At 44.7% G+C, this 23,309-nt stretch overlaps 1 protein-coding gene and 1 long non-coding RNA gene across 4 annotated transcripts in view; both read right to left on the bottom strand.

The window, feature by feature from the left end:
- The window catches only part of zbtb46 (zinc finger and BTB domain containing 46), a 53,011-nt gene extending 47,336 nt beyond the window's left edge, over nt 1–5,675 (bottom strand). Inside the window, exon 1 of one of the 3 annotated variants that reach the window (XM_027019216.3) lies at nt 5,540–5,675. The gene's annotated coding sequence lies outside the window, so the exon portion shown is untranslated. The other 2 variants (XM_081707198.1, XM_081707199.1) reach the window with 2 other exon arrangements.
- Nucleotides 5,676–20,325: 14,650 nt separating this feature from the next.
- On the bottom strand, nt 20,326–22,980 carry LOC145653515 (uncharacterized). Its single transcript, XR_014119761.1, has 2 exons — nt 22,513–22,980; nt 20,326–21,253 (listed from the first exon to the last, which is right to left on the bottom strand). It is a non-coding gene; the product is annotated as an uncharacterized LOC145653515 (long non-coding RNA).
- Between the last annotated feature and the right edge of the window lie 329 nt (nt 22,981–23,309).

Genomic DNA, 23,309 nt, shown 5'->3' with positions numbered 1-23,309 from the left:
CGCTTCAGCAAGCTCTGGGCTGAAGCGGGAGGAAACTGCCCATGCACGCTGACCTCAGAGCAGCTCGGTCTTCTCTCTGAAGGCTGCTGAGAGTTTATTTTAGGAGTATACACACAGTTCATTTATGATCATTTTGAGTGCATTTCAACAAATTTGTCATGTGCCTTTAAGTTACCTTTCCACTCCCCTCTTCGATTGGAGCAGCGCCACCAAAGTGGCTGGAGCACTCAGTCTTGGGGATGGCAACTTGAGGGGAGCTTGACGTTATTTACTTCATGAGTAACTATTGGGCGTGTGTGTGTTTATTTTAGGGATCGGCACCTGGTCAGTTTTTGCTTCATGCAGCTGTGATTGGGACTGAGGTGACTCAGTGTCATTAGCAAAAGGGGAATCTCGCTCATGCAGGTAACTCAGGTTTTGATTGTGCTACTAAAACCTGCATTAATACATTAATACTTCAAATTATACAGAATGAAAAAAGCGTGACCTTCACTGCCACCAAGTGTTTCTTAAAACTCTAAAATGTATAGGAAGAAAAAGTGGATTACGTGCTAAAAATGTGTTAGCATCGTGAGTATCTCCACCCACTCTTTATGGTTAGTTCTTGGCAAATACATCCGGATGAAAAGTATAGAGACAGACTAAACCATCCACTGAAAAATAAATAGTGCACCAGTGACCAGCAGGAGAGAGAGTGTGTGCATGTGAGTGTGTGCGAGAGAAAGTGTGCACATGAGTGTGTGTGTGTGTGAGAGTGTGTGCATGTGAGTGTGTGTGTGTGTGTGTGTGTGTGTGTGTGAGAGTGTGTGCATGTGAGTGTGTGTGTGTGTGTGTGTGTGTGTGTGTGAGAGTGTGTGCGTGTGAGTGTGTGTGTGTGTGTGTGTGTGTGTGTGTGAGAGAGAGAGAAACACATGGAAAACTCTGGTGTCCTATAATGCTTCACCTGGAAGCTTTGATATGGAAATATAATTCATTTCCAGTGTGAACCTTAGCTCTGTGTCCACTCTTTCCTATATCTGCTAACCTCCTTTTAAAATAAATGGATGAGAGGGAGAGAGAGGTCTGTAAAGGACCGGACTGGTGTCTTACCTAGATGGAGACAGCAGAAGCTGTGTGCATTGATGCAAATAGAACAGTCACTTAGCTATTTTATAAACATTACTCAGCCAAAAGTCCTGATATAGGATGTTACATCATTTAGTAAAATTGACAAGTTAGTAATAGTTTATGTGCCAAGGCATCATTGAAGCAATTTAAATCCCACCAAGACAACTGTCATCTCAAATCCCAATCCAACTCGGCGCAGACACACAAAGAGCAAAAGAGGAGAAAGATTTCTAAAAAGGGGAAAAACACAGCGCACAGAATAAGGAAGGGTGTGAGTGAGAACGAGAGAGTAAACAGAGGGCTAGAAAGAAAGCCGCTCTCTAAGTGACCACATCCTCTTTTTTCAGCCTGTTCATGTGAGTTAAGGGCACAGGCTCTTGTCCTGGCCCCACTACCTCATTTCCAGGGGGGTCTTTCACTCGTGTTCTCCCCAGGGCTTTCCAGAAACACCCCACTGAAATATTCAGAAGGCACCTGAGGACCCAGGCCTCTGAGGCTGGGAGGGGGAGGCTACATTTGGTTTAACCTACACACCCACCACCTAACGCAGAGGGGATGAACAAGTGTTTGAGGGACACGGCTGTCCCTCTATAGAGACACGCACACATACCCCCACGCACACACACGCCTGCGTGCACACACACACACACACAAACACACACACCTCAAGGGAATTAAGAGCACCTGTATGCCTCCCCGTTAACACAAAACAACCAACAAGGTCCATTTTAATGATTGTTTTTGGGGGAAGGGTGTATTTGGTTACACAATAGCAACTAAAAATAGCAAGAACTATCCATAAGAATACATAAAAAAGACAACGTAAGGAAGACTTACTGATTATGAAAAATGTACTGCAATTTTTAAAATATTAAGAGTAGAAAGGTATTTATCGATTATTTTGTGCAGCCATACACAGGCTGTGAAAATCTAATTTCATAATGTGCAGTGATGGTCAGCTGTTAAATATATTGGTATGCGAGAGATGCATAAGAGAATAAGCACAACACACACACACACACACACACACACACACACACACATAAACTGAGTTTTGTGTGGTTTGTAAGCCAGCACTGTAGCAGGCCTAACCTGTTACCCACACAGCATAGCCCACAGCCTGGGGAGAGCAGCCTTCAGTCACACACGCTCACACACTCCTCCCACTCACACACTCAGAGTTCAGCTGTATGTCATGTCAACCTGCACCCCCATCCTTCTACCCACCCACCCCTCACCCCCCCCCCCCCCCCGACATTACAAACAAGACCAGTTCACCATCTCACCCACCCCTTCTCTCTCTCTCTCTCTTTCTCTCTCTCTCTCTCTCTCTCTCTCTCTCTCTTTCTCTCTCTCTCAGGTTCTCACCATCTACCATCTATCCTCGTAACTCCCTTTTCCGTGCAAACGATCAGATTAACAACCACAACCGCCCTCAATGAAGATCTCAGCAAATTTCCATTTAGCCCTTTCTGCCCAAGCCAGCTTTTACACACATGCAACTCTGGTCCTCAATTTACATTACAAGAATGAAACCTACATCGAAAAGGTGTAACCACCATTACATTCAACATAATGCTACATCTGTTGAATACAGCGGCACACGCTGCATAAGCTCAGTTAGCAAAACGAGACTGTGGCACTGCTGTGACACCCGACTGAGTGTTTAATAAGACAGCTCTTTAAAAAACAGTCCTTTTCCATTTCTATCCCTCTTCATTGAAAACCTCTTGCTTCTCTCGCTCACACACTGAAAACCAGTTCTCCTCCTCCCTGTGTTGACATAACACTACCACACCTGCAAGCAAGTCAGTCAGCACAGTAGACTGGAGTACGGCTTTCCAACCTGCACCTACACATGCATACATATACCCCTTATTCTCATTTAATGGCACTCAAAATGGCAAGATAGCCAAGGCAAATACACAGTGTCCCTCTGAGGTGAAACCTTCTGTCGTCTAGCAGATCTGTCTGTGCACGTATGTCTGAATGACGATGAGTGTGTGTAACTATGTTTGAAAAGCCATCCCCATGTTCACCTTCTACATGGACTGCATATAAATAAAAGGGAGAGAGAGAGAGAGAGTGAGAGAGAGAGAGAGAGAGAGAGAGAGAGAGAGAGTCAGAGACAGAGTGTGAGTGTGAGAGAGATTCTTTGCATACCTGTTAATTGCATTCAACAGCAAATGTAAAGATAACTGATATGAATACACATTAAACTACACATTTGGACTTCAAGCTTAAACAGTATCATGATATATCATGATCCAGTGTTCCCATACTCTCTCAAAAAAACAAACAAACAAACAAACAAACAAAAAAAACCCCCAAAAAACATGACTGAACAAACCACACACGTGCACGGGTTATGAAAAGGTCTTTGCAAAATTTCAGTTCTCACCTAATGGCTTTGTCAGGATGCTGCATATTTTATTATGCCTGAATGTGTGTTTTCTATCTCAGATTGACAGGTGAACATGTTCTCTTTTTTTACACTGGCTGTTTTAACAGACACCTGCCAGGTGCCTGGGGCATATAATAGTTCAACTAGAAGAGAAGACTGTCTGCTGCACTATCAAATACATTAGGCTGTATATCATTAATATTTATGAGTGTAATATATTATATATTTTGGGTATTAGTCGTGTCCATTTAACATTAACACTAGAAGACGGGCATCCAGACTGCTCACACGTATAAGCAAAATCATTCGCCTAAATTTAACCTTCACCACTCCGCTAATTTTTGAACAGTGCCGTGAAATAAATTCAGTTTTATTTGACATTCTTCGGTGGTGAACGAGCGACGTATGGCTACTAATTGCAATACAATTGCAAAACAATTGCGAAACAAAGCAAACGATACGCTTCCGAGACTGTTCGTCAAAGACCATATCAGACTACACTCACTGAAGACATCCCAACTTTCTATGGAGCACTGGCATCAAAAAACGAGAAGAGAAACGCATAGCTTCACGTAAGAATATATATTTCTGAACACTAGCTCAAACCAAGATGCTCTGCACTTCGGAGCTGTACATAATTCCAGCCAATTGTCGTGCACCTGCACCGAACAAGGCCTACTTTGGCAAGTGGTCTGTGCAAAAACTGCAATATTTGGCTATATTACTGCTTTGGTGTGTGTTTTTTTTTTTTTTTTAATATATGTGGACAGCGTCAGACGTGCCTGTCAAATTAAAGATCGGTGCACGGACTTTCGATCAAACGTGTCCTTCCCGAGACGCACGCTCGTTTTTCTTGTTGACGTCGCAGCTCTCAGCGAGCGTTGACTCGCGTGGAACAAGTGGTTCTGTTGCCCCCCCCTCCCCCCGCCGTATAACCACCCCGAGCGATCGAGGCAGAAAATGGAGGAAGACGGAACTGACCAGCCTAAGAGGGCAGACGGGGAGAGACACGATAACCCGAACACAGCGCTGTTCCATGCGTGAGCGTACACGCCTGTTCCCACCCGCCAAGCGCCGTGACACGCTGCACTTTTCAAGTTGCAAGAAGTGTTGCACAAAGGATTAAGGGCTACGGGATACACATATGGAGGCGAGGGGTTAAAATATAAAGGAGTTGGGTAAAAAGAAAAACCCCTTCTCTTGTCTGGTGCACTGGGGTTGGGTGTTGACGCAGCAGAAATTTCCGGCAGGAGAAATTCCCCTTCTGGAGGTTAAACGAGGGGAGACCAAGGGGGAGGAGGGGGTAAAACCTCGGCTCACCAAGCTCCGAGCTTGTCGTTTAAATACCCCCGACCAGTCACGGAAGCGCGAATAACTGACAGCTCGATCCCGGAGCTCCCAGTGCAAAGAGTCGCGATACGGTGAAAACTTGCGAGAAATACTGATGTATTAAGTGCAATGCGGGTGAATTAACAGTCCAAAAGCGCCACAGCGTTGACGGGAACACAAGCGTAATATAACGGACGTTACAAACGAGCAGTATACATATATCTCAGCACAAAAGCCAGTCCGCAAGGTGCGATAAATGCCCAACCACGGCATGGCAGGAGGCTGCCGACGAGCCCTCGCAACATCCTCGGCGTGCCCGTCAAAGGCTGCCATTGTCTCACCTGCGTCTCACCTGTCTGTCGTACGCGTCTCACCAGTCTGTCGTACGCGTCTCACCTGGCGTTCGTGAAACCGGGTTCTCCTTTCCACGGAAGGCAAACTTAGCAGTTTGCTCCACGCTCCGCGCAAAAATGAACACGCCAACCGGTCGCCGAGACTCCCCCTGTCAGCGACTGCTGGTGAACCCCGGAGAAAACTTGAACGCACCTTGTTCGCGGAGTACCTGACATGCCGAGCGCGTATCTGACTGACTTTGCGAGTGAGCCGAATTTCGCCGGCACTGTTTACGAAGCTCGAAAACCGAGGCAACACGGCCTGGGCACAAGAATGAGCGCTCTTAAGGGCGGGCGAGACGTTTACCTGTTAACCCATGAGTTCTGGGTCCAAGCGTTTGTCGGTGCTCCGGCGCTGGCGTGACAGGAGATGTTTGGTTTTTTTTGGCGAGACAGACGACAGGAAGATGTGAGAAATTCTGTTTTTCGTTTCTCTCCCCCGACGCTTTTGTGTCCGTCGGTGTAATTCCCCTGTTCTCTCCCCCTCTCCGCCTGTCTTTTTTCCCCTCAAACTCTCCCTCCCCTGCTTTTCCGTGTCTCGGTATCAGGAACCAACCTCCCCCTTCTCTCTCTCTCTCTCTCTCTCTCTCTCTCTCGCTCTCTCTCTCTCTCTCGAGCGCACTCTCCCCGGCGCGCTCGCTCTCTCAATTACAGGAAATGAGGCAACGTGAACGCACGCGCTCATCTCAACGGCATGGTGCATATAGAAACGTAAAACCCTGGACAGCTCCCTCTGACAGCAGCAATTCAAAAAATGAATACTAAAATAGTCATAATAATAATAATAATAATAATAACAATAATAATAATATATGAATAGTGTAATAATAATAATAATAATAATAATAGTGATAATAATAATAATAACGATAATAATAATAATTATTATTATTATTAATAATAATAATAGTAGTAATAGTAATAATAATATTATTATTATTATTATTATTATTATTATTATTATTATAATCTTTGCTGTTGCTATCCCTACTAGTGTTTCCTCTTGGGTATAATTTGTCAATTTCTTGCTACTTTTTTAAACTGAATGACTGGACCCCGTTTTCTACTTAGTAATTATACAACGTAGCTGAAATGTATATGAAGTTGGCTCTATCCTGCCTCGCCATAAGACTGTGGCTCCTAGCCTCCACATGCATGTCTTTCCACAGGAGACCTAAAACTGGGCAGTAATATGTAGGCGTGAGTGAAGGCTTGAAGCATGCTTTGTCCAGTGCATTTGCTTTCCAATGTTTGGGAAATTAAATATGCCCCCTAGTGGTGAGAACAATCCTTTCCTCGTTCAGTAAGGAGTCGTAGATACAGTTTCGGTTTGTGTACACAGCAGTATTAGATGACAAAATCCAGTGCATAAAAGACACACCGCATAGTGGGTGTTATTGCTTGGATACTATTGTAGTGACGGTGCTGCTTAGCGAAAACTTAGAAGGGTTGGCTTAATTTTCCGTTGAGTGTGTAGGCCCCTGTCTGTAAATTCCTCATTTCTGTTTCGAGTGCCTGAAATGATTCTTGTATTTTAATCTACAGTATGCTTTGGAATGTTTTGTTTGTGCTTGTGCCAGTGCAGTGGCTTGAACTATGTGTGATGATGGGCTGATGTCAGCTAAACGCTGTAAAGGTACAAATGTACTGTGTGTGTGCTTGCGTGCGCGGGCGCGCGCGCGCGTGTGTCCGCGCGTGCACACACGTGTGCACGTTTGTGTGTGGATTAGTGCTGTTGGCCTGTAGCAGTCCTCCTGGCTTCGTCCTCTGCACAGTTGTGTAATTCTGATGTTCTCTTGCCACTCTCTGTGCTCACAATCCCTGTTAGAAACAAGCTGCTTCTCTCCCTCTCTCTCCCTCTCCCTCTCCTTCTCCCCCTCTCTCTCTCTCTCTGTCTGTCTCTGAGCACTGAGCATGCTGCCGCCTGTCTCCCAATCCGCCTGACATGACACAGGCCGACTGATCCCTCCCCCCTCCCCTCCTCCCCTCTTCATCTCTTCCTCCACCTCTCTAACGCAGTGTGTGTCCCCAGATCCCCCCCCCCCCCACACACACACACACACTCCGGCCGCCAGCCTGCACTATGGGGCTTATGCCTCATTAGGACTCGTGCTTATTTATTCATTCATATCATGAGCGCTTATCAAAGCTGGCTGCCACAGGGACTAGGACTAGGGCAGCCCCCCCCACCAAACACACACACACACACACCCATACCCACACACACACACACACACACACACACACACACACATACACACACACACTGCCCCAACAACAAAACTGCCTCATTATATTCCCAACCTGTCCACCAAAACTAGACCAGAGTTCTAACCGAACTTGTGGCATTGTGTGAGTTGTGTGAAACTCAGTGGTGCAGATTGCATTTTATATGGAAATATGGAAGCTGCTGGCCCTGCATAAAGCTTGGGAACCCTAGCACTCATGTGAAGTTCTTAAATACACTCCAATATTCTCTGTTTATGTGTGTGTGTATGCGTGCGTGTGTGTGTGTGTGTGTGTGTGTGTGAGAGAGAGAGAGAGAATGCACATATACGTGTGATTATGTGTGTGTGTGTGTGTGTGTGTGTGTGAGAGAGAGAGAGAGAGAATGCACATATGCGTGTGACTGTGTGTGAGTGTGTGTGTGTGTGTGTGTGTATGTGTGTGTGAGAGATAGAGAGAGAGCGAGAATGCACATATGCATGTGACTGTGTGTGTGTCTATCTAATCTAGCATAAATAAGTTGTGCTTAAGGACATGAAGGCTTCCTTCTTTGTAGTCATCGAGAGGGCAGGCCTCGCGGGGATCTGGCTGGGCCAGCCCGGAGTGCGCTGTAGACCCCACATACTGGGGGAGAGAACAGCTTCCTAAATTAGGCCTCGTACAATGCCGCTGCCTTAAAACTTTATTTAGGCCACAACAAACACACCTCCATATATGTACACACACACACACACACACACAAACAAGAGACAGTTTAAAGCGTTAAAGCCTAGCGCAGGAAATGGGACCTGACTTGTATTTGAACCATGACAAAAGGAGGAGACACACAAACTGCATCCTTAAAGAACTTTTTTTTTGGAGGTGATGAATTCATTGTGCTTTGCTCCCAGCACCCCTCCACCCTGCTACCACCTTGGCACGCTGCAGCCCTAATTGGTGGCGTCAAACGAAGCCCGGTTGCAAAAATATACGAAAGTGCAAACTGGCGTAGAACTAGCACGGGGCAATTTTCAAAGCGCCGTCCCCGCTCCCCATCGCGACGTGTTTGGCGGCGACCTCGACGGCGTTCCTCCTTTGCCGGCCTGTCAGGGGAAAAGGAGACGTGGCAGGTGTGCGTCTGCTCTATTCAGAGACTGTCCTCTATCGGGAAGTATCCATTCTAAAGGCATCGTGACGGTAATGGAAGACTGCAAAAAAAAAAAAACCCAAAAAAACAAAAAAACAACAAAAAACAAACCATCTTCCACCTTTTCAGAAAATACCCCAACAAGCAGAAAAACCCCTCAGCGAAAAATAGAGCATATGGCTGGCAGGTGTGACTTTAGGGGAATTGAGGGGATGTGAAAGACAAAAAAATGACATGAAAGTCAAGAAAAGTGAGGACACTTGAGGTATGAACAGGGGAAAAAATGGACAGAAAGTGACAGCCAGGTAGTAAGAGACATAAGGACAGGTGTTAGGACCTCGTGCCTGTCACTTCAACAAGTCTGGGCTAGTCCTGTCCTGCCAAACCAAAGCATTGTTTAACATGTCTCCTCTTTCAGGTCAAGCTTTGCTTTGGTAAGAGAACGGGCTACATTTAACACCTTCGAGTGGAAATCATAAGCGCGTACCAGCTCCAACTTTGCTTCTCTGGCTGAATTTCCAAGAGTAGATTCAGGAACTTTATTTATTGCACGGAGACGTAATGAATATGACTGAACGTGTATGGGTTTGAGAGTGTCGGACCCTATGTGGAATATGAACGCTGATTCAGGATCGCATCTTTCCTCTAATAATAGTGCTATTCACCAGGATATAAAAGGCAAAAACAGATGCTAAAGAAGTTTGAACTCTGCGACCCTGAACTCTGTGGTCGGAGGCTGTATCTCTCTCTCCTCCCACAACGCCTCCTCACCTTTTTTCTGCTCTCCTGGTGGAGCCCACTGGCCTTGGCTGACCACCACCTCCGCCCCCCGTGACGCCTGCCTCTGGCTGAGAGCTGCTCCCTTCTGAAACCATGCAAGACCCCCTCTCTCCCCTTCACACACACAAACACACACACACACTCTCTCTCTCTCTTTCTATCTCCCACACTCAAGCTCTCTCCTTCTCTCCTTGGATCTCTTCAGCCAGAGGTGACCTTCCGCTCACACACACACACACACACACACACACACACACACACACACACACACACACACACACACGTGCGCGCGCGCACATTCGCAGATTGAAGACCTGCTTCCTGTTCAGAAAAGTGAAAAGAGAAGCTTCTCTCCTCTCTCAGTCTCACTCTGTCTGTCCCTTCTTCTCTCTGTTTGTTTTTTCACATAGAAAATGATGGTTGTCCTGACATCACCCTCACCAGCTCAGTGTCATGCGCCTCCCGCCCGTTTGTGAGTGCATGTCCGCACATTCACACGACACACGCCCACACGCGCGCACCAAGACACGCGCACACAAATACATATGGTGTCTGCTCCTTCTCGCTCTCGCTCGCCCCCTCGAAATCTCATTTACCCCTTTGGAACTTGCCAGGTGTGAGGGAGACAAACAGCAGAGTTTAGGATAAAATAACCTTCTCTTCCCCAAAGCAACAGCATCGTCCTGTCGTGGAGACCACCCATTCAGAACTCAACGCTGCCGCACTCGGGTTAATGATGTTTGGAAGTTCTGGGAAAGCTCCACTTTTTCCCGTGCCTTTTTGGCGAGAATCAAACAATAACCCCCTCACTCTCCACCGAGGGAGAATCTTTCTCTCTCCAAATGCACCCTGAAGAAGGTCAAAATATTCCTAAAAGCCACAGGGGGAAAAACGTTCTCCTTTTTCTTCTCAGCTACGGTGTGACATGAGCTGATTCAGACCGTCGGGCATTCCATTTCAACCACCAGGTCGCGCGAGATTTTTTTGACAGACGTGTTTTTCTAGTCCTATGGGAGGTACGAACAGTGCGTGCGGAGGGAGGAAAGGAGTAAACCTCATCATTGGATTTCGCTTTAACGACCCCCCGCAGCTCAACGGGGCCATTTGATTTGACCCCCCCCCCCCCTGACCTTTAGAGCACATGACACACTCCCACAGCAGAACAAATTAGCCCTGACCCCGGTGGAAGGGGGCGAAGCTCGGCTATAAGTGCGCCCGGGTCACCAGCTCTGGCTTGCATGGGAACCGCTCTGCAGCACCGAGTGCTCATCCGTGTGTTCAGTACGCTGAGAAGATTATCAGGATATTTGCTGAAGAAGCCACAATGAGTCTATCATGGAAGTGACCAATTCTGGCAGTTTCAAGGTGGTTTCCCCATACAGTTTGTGAGGAATTTTATACAATAGAAATGTGTGTGTGTGTGGGGGGGGGGACATGATGACATGTGAACTGAAAGAAGAAATGACAATAAAGGAAAAGTTCAGAGAATTCCTGATTGACAGATTCACATGTGTGGACATGTGACAATTAGGGAAACACCCACTGGGCGGAGTCCAGAATCCCCAGCTTCAGTCATCACCTGCATGTCCAACCTGCACATATGACACACAAAAAACCCACAAGCCACCACGGGATCAGTCCACTGTCGTCGTCCAGGTATCAGCTTTATCTGGCCGTGTTTCTGACTCTCCTCAGCACTCCCGCTCCCTGTCTCACTCGCTCACTCGCTCCTGCTTTCTGTGCCTCTTTCTCTCGTTCTGTTCCTCTTTTCATGGTCCCTTTTCTCCCCACGTTCCCCCACTTTCTCTGCATCTCACTCTCTTTCTGCCTTCCTGTTTCCCAGCCTCTTCTATCCTTCCTGGCTGATGTTCTCTTGGGGAATTCTCGTTTTTTGTCATAATCACCTCAGAGATTGGGGGACCAGCTTTCCTCACCAAAGAGCTCTTCATGAGGCTGGGCAATATACAACACACAGACACACACACACACACACACACACACGCAGACACACACGCAGACACACATACGCACACACACACACACACACACACACACGCAGACACACGCATTCACACACACACACACACACACACACACACACACACACGCAGACACACGCAGACACACGCAGACACACATACATTCACACACACACGCACACATGCACACACACAAGCACACACACACAAACACGCACACACACACACACACACACGTACATTCACACACACAAGCACACACACACAAACACGCACACACACACACGTACATTCACACACACACACAAACACACGCACACACACACACGCACACGCAGACACACGTACATTCACACACACACACAAACACACGCACACATGTACATTCACACACACACGCACACATGCACACACACAAGCACACACACACATACACACCCACGCACGCCCACAGACACACACACACACACACACACGCACACGCAGACACACGTAACTTCACACACACACACACACACACACACACAAACACACGCACACATGTACATTCACACACACACATACAGTACACACACGCGTACCCATATACACATGAACACATGAACATGCACACACACGCAATCACACACACTCATACACGTGCGCGTGCACCCCCGCGCACGTGTGCCCGATGCGCTTGCATCTGAGCAGCGGTTAATAGCAAAGGACAGGCCTTCTGCCTTTGCATGCGCCACTGTGAAGAAAGGATGAAAAACATCGTGGAAGAAGACCAGATAACCCCCCATCCTTTTCATCTCCCCCACCCACCCCCCGCCTCCCACCCTCCCATGCCCCAGTCAAACGCGCAAGGGTAAAAAAGCCTGCCATGTCACCACTGGTAGGTGTATAAGTAGCTTACGAACACGAGGGAGGCCGAGAAAAAGAGAGGAAACGAGGGACAGAGAGAAAGACAGAAAGAGACGAAGAGCTGGCGCGTGGGCAGGTGTGGCAGTGCGCAAGGGGGGTTGCTCTGCACGGGGATTTTCTGGAGCTTTGAGGCTAAACGGTGCACACACAGGAGCAGGATGTACGCGGAGCACTGCAGTGGGAGAAAACATGCGTGAGAGAGGGCGTGTGAGGGGCCTGCATGACTGTGGTGCAGAAGACACCACGCTGCCTGAAAGTCAGTGAGAAGCAGAGCAATTAGTAGAAATAGAAGCTGACTGACTGATGCTCACACAGTTAAAGGGGTCAAGCAGAGTATCTCGCTGGGCGTGAGGGTGCGCGCGCGTGTGTGTGATGAGAGATTTAGGCTTCAGGTGTTGTGTAAGAGGGTCCACCCTGCTGACTCGATGTAAACACACAGACGCAAACACAGGATGGAGGGTAAAAGGTTCACAAAGGAGGGAGTGGCATCATGGGAAGCCGTGGGACGCTTTGTCCGTCCAGGCCTGTTTTTTTTGTGGGAAGAAGGGAGGGAGCGAGGTCATTAAAAGAGGAATGAGAGGGGAGGAGAAATGAAAAGAGGGAGAGAGGCAGAGAGGGAGAGCGAGAGCGAGGGGGAGGACTATAATTAAAGGGCAGGGCAGTTGATAAGGACACACAAGGAGGCTTTTGTAAGTGACTCGATAAAACAGAAGAAGGGACAGCTCAAAGACACACAAACACAAACACACCTCCATGTATGTACACACGCACGGCTCACACACTCAGCAGTGACTTCATTAGCAGTACCTACCTGGTCCGTTAGAAACTGCAACCCATTTGCTGCCGTGAGCAGTTGGTGACAGCCTTCTTCAGCAGTTTATCAGTGCTGAGGTGATAACCACAGATGAGCGTCTGGCTCACAGTACCTGTTACCGGTTGCGTATTCACACATAAGAAAGCACCAGCAACACACTGTGCCCGGTAAACACACAGCTGCTCAGCGTCCCACTGAGACCACTACCAACTCAGCGTCTGTGTCTGTACCAGCGCTGTGTCGAGAACAATCCTCCACCCAGATCACGTCCGGGTCAGAAAGCGAGCGGCGAGGAAGATTGCGGAGGGCGGCCGACGAATGTGGGCGCCGACAGACACCGTGCATTTACAAATGCACCTAGAAGCTAGACGCAAGCTAGGAGGATACAAGGTAGCAATACACACGTATGACATCACACGTGCATTCCTACATGCATAAAATCACCAAAGGAGGATTCTAACACACCATTATTCACAATTAGAGAAGCATGTTCACACACATGTAGGCATAAGCACTCATGTACATTCGCTCTCTCTCTGTCTCTCACACACACACACACACACACACACACACACACACACACACAAAGAGACCTTATCTCTTATCTTCTTGTCCTCTCAGAAAACAAAGTCATGCTGATATGGAAAACACTCAAACACTTCAGATCATCCCCCCCCCCCACATCCCTCCATTCAACCTTCCCTCTCTAGCCCATATCTGTCTAAGCACCCCCTCTCATTTGGTCTTTCCTTTTTTCCCCTCTCTCTCTCCCACACTGTTCTCTTCCAAGCCTGTACTTACCCAGATACTCCCCTCGGGTCCCCATTCTCATGTCTCCAGTATAGCAAAGAACACGAAAACAACCAAAAAAAATCCCCCCCAGTATGGAATGGCTATAGTATACCTGCTTCTATAACCCCCCCCCCCAAAAAAAAAAAAAAAAACGACTGACGAGGAACGGATACTGTGGGCAAGAATGTTCCACGGAAATGCTTAATTTCTGAAGGGCTATCTCCCCGTCGCACGCCATGAACCCATGAGCTTAAACATGTTCTTAAGCAGGCACACAAAGACACATGCACACACACACTCAAAATTACTCACAGAGAGAGAGAGAGAGAGAGAGAGAGAGAGAGAGAAAGAGAATGAGAACCTAATAGAAACCCCAATCAATACAGCATCTATGAAAGCCGGCTGGGACTGATAGAAAGTAGGTCAAACAATGAGTTGGAGACTGAAAGAGACACAAACATGGAGGAAAAGACTGAGAAAAGCATGAAATGAGGAAGGAAATTCTAACCCCTGCAGACCACGCCGGCCCCTGACGGCGCTAGGAACACCAAGAGAAAGGCTGGACGGATATCGCCTACCTACGCTAAAATGTCCTGCCTTAGTTTAGATTCATTCAAAGCTTTTGGAAGATTGCAACCGCATAGACGCTGGAAAGGACCAATCTGTGGTCGCAGCTCAGCTCGTGCTCGGATCGCTGATCAGTGCCTATTCGGTTTTAGGGTTGTTCGGTATTTTATAACAATAGCCCCTAATAAATAGAACTTAATCGTTAATGTATGACAAATGCCAGCTTGTTATCGAACGTTCACTTTTGTAAATCGATTGGCAAAGCGTGACGCTCTAAGCCAGCAGTCTAAACGCTGCCCTTTGGTTTTTGTGTTAACCAGCAGCTACCCACACTAAGGTAGCGTGCAAGACTTTCTTGGAAGGCAACTTCATACCACGTTCAACATATTGAGAGCCAGTACAGAAGTATAGAGGATTAGAGGGAGGTGAAATGAGGGGCCTCTGAACGAGGTTGACCTGTAGGGTACAAGTCCTGCAGTAGGCTCTCTCAGAGTATAGAGCATCATACTGCAAGGAGAAGTTGCCTAATTCCAACTGTAGCATTTATTAATGACTGTAAAACAATGATATAATAATTACCCATTGTATAGAAACTATTAGTATTGGTACTAATATACATATATACACGGGGTAATATGTAAAAACATCCATTATTAGGGCATATTATGATCATTATAATTTATTTAATGATGATAAAAATGTACAAATTGTAGCTGATAATATAAAATATAACCAGCATTTTGGTACAGTCTGTCTAATATCATAATTCACTTTGTACACCTTCAGATGCCTGCTTCAAAACACTATGTGGTGATGAGCATTGGCATATATTGGTATATATTTGGTATATAGTGAGCAACCCATATAATACTGTCTAAACCGAAGCTTTATGCATGTACAATCACACAAGATCTCAACTGTTTTCATCGCTTCCCTGTCGGTCAGAGGTAGCGAAAACAGTGTTTTGTTACCACAGAACCTTTATTCTGTGTGTCACAGCCTATCAGACACAAATCAGACACAGCCTATGTGTGAAGGAGGGATATGGTGAGATGAAAAGGCTTTTTGAAAAAAAAAAAATCCTTCAGCTTTGGAGAACAAAGGAGCCATTGCTGAGTGGTTCCCTGCTTTGGTGAAGGTTAGTTTAGTGCCGAGGTGTGAGGCATATTGTCTCTGTGGAAGAAGTGAAGAAGAAGCAAATATGGTGGTTAAAATACTCCCTAGCACACACACACACACACGAACATACATGCGCGCGCGCACACACACACACACACACACACACACACACACACACAAGTGAACATACACACACACACACACACACACAAACATACACAGACACACACGTGCACACACACACAGACACACACACATTAATGTCTACAAAGTTGCACACACAGAAATATAGACAGTCTTCCAAACTTTTCTGTCCAGATGGTGTTTAACCTCTTGCCCACACACACATACACACCCACACATTGCTTCTTCCCACTCCAGTAAGAGGATAACTTTTAAGGAATAGACTCTCTAACCCCCAATTTTTGATGATCCATCTCAAACAATCTTCTCTTAAGACATAATGTGCTTTTACTGGCCTGACTATCCACCCACTCATGTGCATACATGCACTAACACACACACATGCTTGCAGAAACACATACGCATGCAGACAAACACCCACAGTACATCCCACAGAAAAAATCCTACTGTTGTACATTCTGGCTAAGAATTGGCCATCGTGTCACAGATCTGTTAACTATGCCAACTGCATTAGTGATCTTGCCTGGACGTCTCGGTGGGAACTGCAGTTTCTTTTTCCCTGAAACAACCTCAGGCTTTATTTCCGTTATCTAACAACTTCAACTAATCAAAATCAAATAAAAGCACCATGTCAAGATTACGCCTTTACATTTCAGATTAATAGCTCATGAAGACACAAAAGAACTCTAACATCTTCGGTACATGGTTCATTCATACTTCTGGGCCTCATGTCTGGCTTTTAAGCTTAAGCTTCACTGTGATCATGTCATAAAGGTTCCTTTGTTATACATTCAGCTGATTGGTTGCAGCAAAAGCATCCACAATGTGTTTCAGACAGAGAAAGAGACAGCGATTGGTAGATGGAGAGAGGGAGTGGGTGTATGTGCTTGCCATACACACATACACAGAGAGATTAAGCTCTTTCTGAACATGCAAGAGGTGGAGTTAAAACTAGGTGGAACTGTGTGTATGTATGTCTGTATTTGTGTGTGTGTGTGTGTGTGTGTGTGTGTGTGTGTATGTGTATGTGTGTGTGTGTGTGCTTGTGTGCATGTGCACACATGCACCAGACTCCTCCTAGTTCCTCCTAGTTGTGACTTCACCGCTAACAGGCTCAGAAGAAGAAAGCCCCTAATCTCACTGTGCTGGTCTGAGTTGTGAGAAGTGTGGGCATGTACATCCCCTGCCAGTTTAGACCAAATCTGCCTGAGCAGGTCACTGCTGGAGTCAGAAGTCAGATCCAGCACTCAACACACACACACACACACACAGACACACACACACACATACAAACAAACACAAATGCAACAATAGTCCACTGACTGAAAAAGTGGAAGGACGGATTATGCACTTTTACTCATATAGCCAGTATGGTTATTTGTGAGACCCAAGAGAAAACAAATGGTTTCAGTGTCTTTTAGCGTCAGGTCTAAATTATTTCCACTCCATATGGACTCCATTATCCGTTTCTATTTTATAACAGTATTTTACATGTGTGCACATGCCTGTGTAACTGTATTTGTTTACACAGCATGGATCCACATTGACATCAGGCAATTCATATGTAGACCGATGCCAAATGAGATTTTATAGGTGCAATCATAGATACGTACACTGTATTGCCAAAAGTATTCACTCATCTGCCTTCACATGCATATGAACTTGAGTGACATCCCAATCTTAACCCATAGTGTTTAATATGATGTTGGCCCACCCTTTGCAACCATAACAGTGTCAACTCTTCTGGGAAGGCTTTCCACAAGGTTTAGGAGTGCGTTTATGGGAATTTTTGACCATTCTTCCAGAAGCGCATTTGTGAGGTCAGACACTGATGCTGGACGAGAAGGTCTGGCTTGCAGTCTCTGCTCTAATTCATCCCAAAGGTGTTCTTTTGGGTTGAGGTCAGGACTCTGTGCAGGCCAGGCAAGTTCATGCACACCAAACTCGCTCATCCATGTCTTTATGGACCTTGTTTTGTGCACTGGTCATGTTGGAACAGGAAGGGGGCATCACCAAACTGTTCCCACAAAGTTGGGAGCATGAAATTGTCCAAAGTCTCTTGGTATGCTGAAGCATTAACAGTTCCTTTCAATGGAGATAAGGGGCTGAGCCCAATCCTGAAAAATAACCCCACACCATAATCCCCCCTACACCAAACTTTACACTTGGCACAACGCAGTCAGACAAGTACTGTTCTCCTTGCAAACGCCAAGCCCAGACTCATCCATCGGATTGCCAGATGGAGAAGTGCGATTCGTCACTCCAGAGAACACGTCTCCACTGCTCTAGAGTCCAGTGGCGGTGTGCTTTACACCACTGCATCCGACGCTCTGCATTGCACTTGGTGATGTGAGGCTTGGATGCAGCTGCTCGGCCATAGAAACCCATTCCATGAAGTTCTCTATGCACCGTTCCTGAACTAATATAAAGGCCACATGAAATTTGGAGGTCTGCAGCGATTGACTCTGCAGAACGTTGGCGACCTCTGCGCACTATGCGCCTCAGCATCCGCTGATCCCACTCTGTCATTTTACGTGGCCGACCACTTCGTGGTTGAGTTGCTGTCATTCCCAATCGCTTCCACTTTGTTATAATACCACTGACAGTTGACTGTGGAATATTTAGTAGCGAGGAAATTTCACGACTGGACTTGTTGCACAGGAGGCATCCTATCACGGTACCACACTGGAATTCACTGAACTCCTGAGAGTGACCCATTCTTTCACAAACGTTTGTAGAAGCAGTCTGCATGCAAAGGAGCTTGGTGTTATACACATGTGTCCATGGAAGTAATTGGAACACCTGAATTAAATTATTTGGATGGGTGAGCGAATACTTTTGGCAGTATAGTGTATATATGTTGATTACTCTTGTATTATATATTGTGTCAGCATTGTATGGTTTATTTCCTTATAAACCACAGTGCTCCTTTGGCTGATAATCACATTCTCTCTATCCATTATGAGGAAGAGTATTAGCATGCCTGTTGCAGCATTGAAATTTTCAGTAGACACCTGTCTACCAGGCCATCACTTGGTGGCACATTCTCATGGACAACAGTGCCCCTAGTGGCAGTCATTAGTAGTTGCTGTCATCGTCTCTCACATCTCACAGAGCAATTATCTGCTGCACGCAGAGGGAGTTCGACACACACAAGCAAAGCTTGTGCAAGCTTTTGGCTTTCTTTACACCAAACAGCTCAAATGGACATAGTGTTCTGACCACTCGCTTTCATCTCAGGCCAGTACTTGACATGTGACAACAGATTAAAGAAAATCCTCACCCTAGAAAATCAATGGATCTGCAAAGTTGTTCCACTGTTCCACTGGATGCTGCACTGAATTCACTTCAATTCTTTTCTTTCAAGTACCTGTGTCATGGCTCTGCTCTGCACAGAGTTCATTTTCACCTTCATTAAGCCTGTGCACTTCTTCACAGTTCCTTGCAAACAATTCCCGAGCGCACGTTTTCCACTCAAGTCAAACTCCACAACACTTTTGACTTCTGCAAAACACCTCCGCAATTCTCCAAAAATTGCAAAAGCAAATAATGTCAGTACATTATAAGCTTGTTTCTTTAATTGCACAAAGACTTAGTCAGCATCATTGTAACTTGCAGGTGGGTTTTTAGCAAAAACAAAGGTGCACGAAACTGAACAACATGCAGCATTAGGTCTGCTAGGCACAGTGACAGTCAACTCTGAGATAGGCCGAGCTATTTCAGAAACACAAGATATTTACACGGACACATAAATGAAGCTAAAGAAGAACGAAGCTGTATTTAACAGGCAAGAATATTTGGGGTACCTAGAGTTTCAAAATACCTTCGCAATATTCTGTTTTATTCCATTCTATGTTTTAGCCCAATTAGAGTAACATATAAAAAGTTCTGAACTGCACAATGAGATTGATATAAAGATCATACAGTTTCTATAAGTTAATTGTTTATTTTTTTTGCACATTCTCTACCAAAACAGTCATGGAAAGATTTGCATTCTTTTGAAAAAATTAACCGTCTATGTGTATGCACTGAAAATGTATATTGCATTTTCCAGGATGTGCTCTGGTGAGCGCTAATGTACCTGCATAATTGTTTATTGAATTTGTATTAATGTTGTACATTTGTGTTTAAGCACATAATGCACATTGTCACATTTACGTTTATAAGAAAACTCGTTCTTATGACTTATTATGCCAAATCTCTCTATATAAAGGGTTGTCAAAACACATAACAGACTGGCTTTACCTGGCCCTGAGCTTATCTAACTGCCAACCACGAAGTTGGAGCATTTATGTTAAAACTTGACTTTATAATTAGAGGACATGTGCTATTGTTGGGTTCCATGTCACTACACATCAAAAAGGCAGGAGTGCTGGAACCTGAACTGGGTTGACCTGGCAACACAGTGGTCATGTATGACACACATTTACATGCCACAGCCCATAGTCTCCAAATAGCTCTAAATCATAGTTTTCAGTCATTTTTAAGGTTCTGTAGCTGCAAAATTCATAAGAAAACAATCAAAAAGCAAATAGGCTTGTTGTGTTTAAATGGGCACTTCCCATATCCCACAAGCTGTTCAACACGCCAGCATATAACAGTAGATATTGATCGAATAAAAAAGCAAAATGGAAACATGCTGATAATATGATATGATTTATTGATATTTTACCATTTGATAAGTGAGTAAACGATGTTGACTTCTGATTCACCATCTGATGCCATCACATGATCACACATCCTCACGAATGACAAGTTACTTTGCAGGGCTAATAATAAGTTGCAATTGTTTGGTCGGCAAACAATTGCCAATTTGGTCGGCAATTTTTTAATTGGCAAATACTTTAATCTGATTTATTAAAAGATTTGCACATAAATATAATGGGCACAATATAAATCACAATGCAAAAGAAGTTACAGTAAAAGATGGTGTAAAGATATAAAAAGGGAATGGTTGTAAAATATGAATCAATTTTTAAAAAATGAATCAATTAAAAAAATATGAATCAATTTTAAAGCTGATTCATATAAGCCATGAAAATGTTCCTTTGTTATCTTTATTGAGATAAAAGAAAACAACTTTGTTTGCTGTATTATCAGTTATATAAATCTACAATGAAAAACTGTCTTGATGTCTGTGAAATAGAACAACAAAAAAAGCCCCCAAAGAACTATATATATATACACACTGTAAAATGACATTATTTCTTATGTATAATCAGGGAATTAGGGAACCTTTGGAAAACATCACATAATTGAATACAGCACGCACCACAGAAAAGGAAAATCACTATTTCATGTACCATAAGGTAGGTACCATTTCTCATGCGTGAGTGTAGATGGGGAAGCCGATGGGTTAGTTCTCTCCTCACACTAGAATTGAATGGAGACAGCTTTTCATGGGCTGACGAACCTGAGATTGACCCGTTAATTCAGCATTCTCAGGTTGGACAGTCCTCAAAAGCACTGCTCACATGTCTGGCAGGTCCTCCAACGCCATTACCCAGCATCTCGGATGATCTGACCAATCACTAACACAAATGTTCGGATAGATCCTGACCCTGTCACCTGTGAAAAAGTAACAATATTCATCCTCTACTGAGTAAATCCCTTATTGTTAGCCATTTTATAACAATTTTTCATTGCTTTTGTAACATTACAGCACCGGACACATGGAAGGGTTACTGATCCATGTTATAATTATATTGGTGGGAAAATCACTCATTTTTGTTACCTAATTATATACAGGAAAATAAGAATTAAATTAAATAAGAAACCCACTAAGAGATCATCCTAACAAAATCAATTAACTTAATGATCGCAAGGCTCTGCTTGGCATATATATGTTTATAGGACTTAAAATTTTCCTAGTTTCTGTTTTAACTTCAGGACATTTTTTATTTAGTTTAAATATGAATATTCGTCATATGAATGTAACAAAAAAATAAATAAAAAGTTAGTACACAAATATTTGACAATATAGAGTTGTGAATGTTCTAGTGCAAGTGGCTGAATATATAATACCTATTAACCTGTCTGTTAGCGTGCGTCATTCCATAATGAACTACCTTTACATTTCAACCACTTAATGGTTTGTATTACATCCTTCTAGTCACACAACTGAAAAAGAGCAAATTAATACTTCTAACCATGAGATTCATTTTGTACACATGTAGAGTCCTACAAATACCCCACAGATGATCTAAAAGGAGAACTAAACAGTTTACCAACATAGACATTTGGACATAAGAACACTGAAAGTGACCTTCCATAGCCTTTGAGTTGTTAGTTGCTGAACGTTCTGGAGAAAAAGTTACGTTTCCAAATGGTGCGTCCATTATTGTATTACAACCACTCAAAGACAATTAGCACAGCCCAGCTGAAGCCTAATGGCCTCGTGGCAGTGTGGAACTATAAAGGGTGAAGCTTTCATCTTCTCCTCTCGTCTGTATCCAAGTTTGCACTGAAACATTTGAGTCTCTTCTTCAGGCGGGCCATAACTCACCTCCTCAGCAATTCTCTTTTTCTTCGAGGTAATGTTCATGAATTTCTCTGCGTATGAATTATTCACCAACTTTGATGCAGCAAGTGCACACCCCATGAGCAGCCACTACATTTAACGCCAAAGACCGAGCACTCAGTCAACCATGAAATACTCCAAAACCCAAGCAACATTAGTGCACACCTCAGCTGAAAAGAAAACTTAAAAATGTTTGTTGAGCCATTTATACAAATGACTAAATGGTATATCCCATCTGAAGACAAACATACTAAACATACCATATAGCTCTTAATCATATTGGCAATTAGAACACAATCACACTTACCGACTGTTGGTAAAATGCATTCCTCAACAGCGAGAGAAAGAGAGAAAGAGAGAGAGAGAGAGAGAGAGAGAGAGAGAGAGAGAGAGAGACTGAATTTAGAAGCAATAAGCCCACACTTCTCTTTGTAGTGCAGGTCAGGCCACACACACACACACACACACACACACACACACACACACAGCTCGTTCAAACAGCACACCACCGTGGCCTGCTGGGTCCTACACTGCTATTGGAGATGTGAGCGCTACCACATACGTACAGTCTCATTCTTCCTGTTTGTCACTATGAGCTAGCTTGTGGTAAACTTTCCATGACATCTTAATATTGAGGGCCACAAGAATGCACTTCATTCATCACACTATTTCTAGCTGAAAGCATGTTTGTATGCAGTTAAGCTCCATGTTCAGAGGCTTTTACCCTGAAGGGTTATGGTTAGAGAAGAAAACAAATCACACCAAAAAGGTTAAACCTAACATTACCATATAATCTCCCATACCTTCAGAGTTCTCTTCTCGACTCTCCTTAATGTGCCTGCCCCCCAAACCAGCCCAATCCTTTTGGCAGATTTTATACATTTGCCACCATATACTTTCATTGGCCAGTAAGAGTTCTCCCAGACAGTAACCGTGTGCCATCATGCTGCCCCAGGTTTTGCAACAGAGGCCACTAACCTTTGGAGAGAAAAGAACTTAATTCTGAAGTCGCACAACTGCTTTCGGGTTATGATCGTCTAGGGTGAGGTTAATTATGGAAACTGATGAAAGATACCTAAATTAGTTTCCATCTGAATAGGACAA

The sequence above is a fragment of the Electrophorus electricus genome, chromosome 24, assembly GCF_041902795.1.
Source record: "Electrophorus electricus isolate QZ-2024a chromosome 24, ASM4190279v1, whole genome shotgun sequence".
In the NCBI taxonomy this organism is placed as follows: Eukaryota; Metazoa; Chordata; class Actinopteri; order Gymnotiformes; family Gymnotidae; genus Electrophorus; species Electrophorus electricus.
This window is presented reverse-complemented; position numbering and strand designations above follow the sequence as displayed.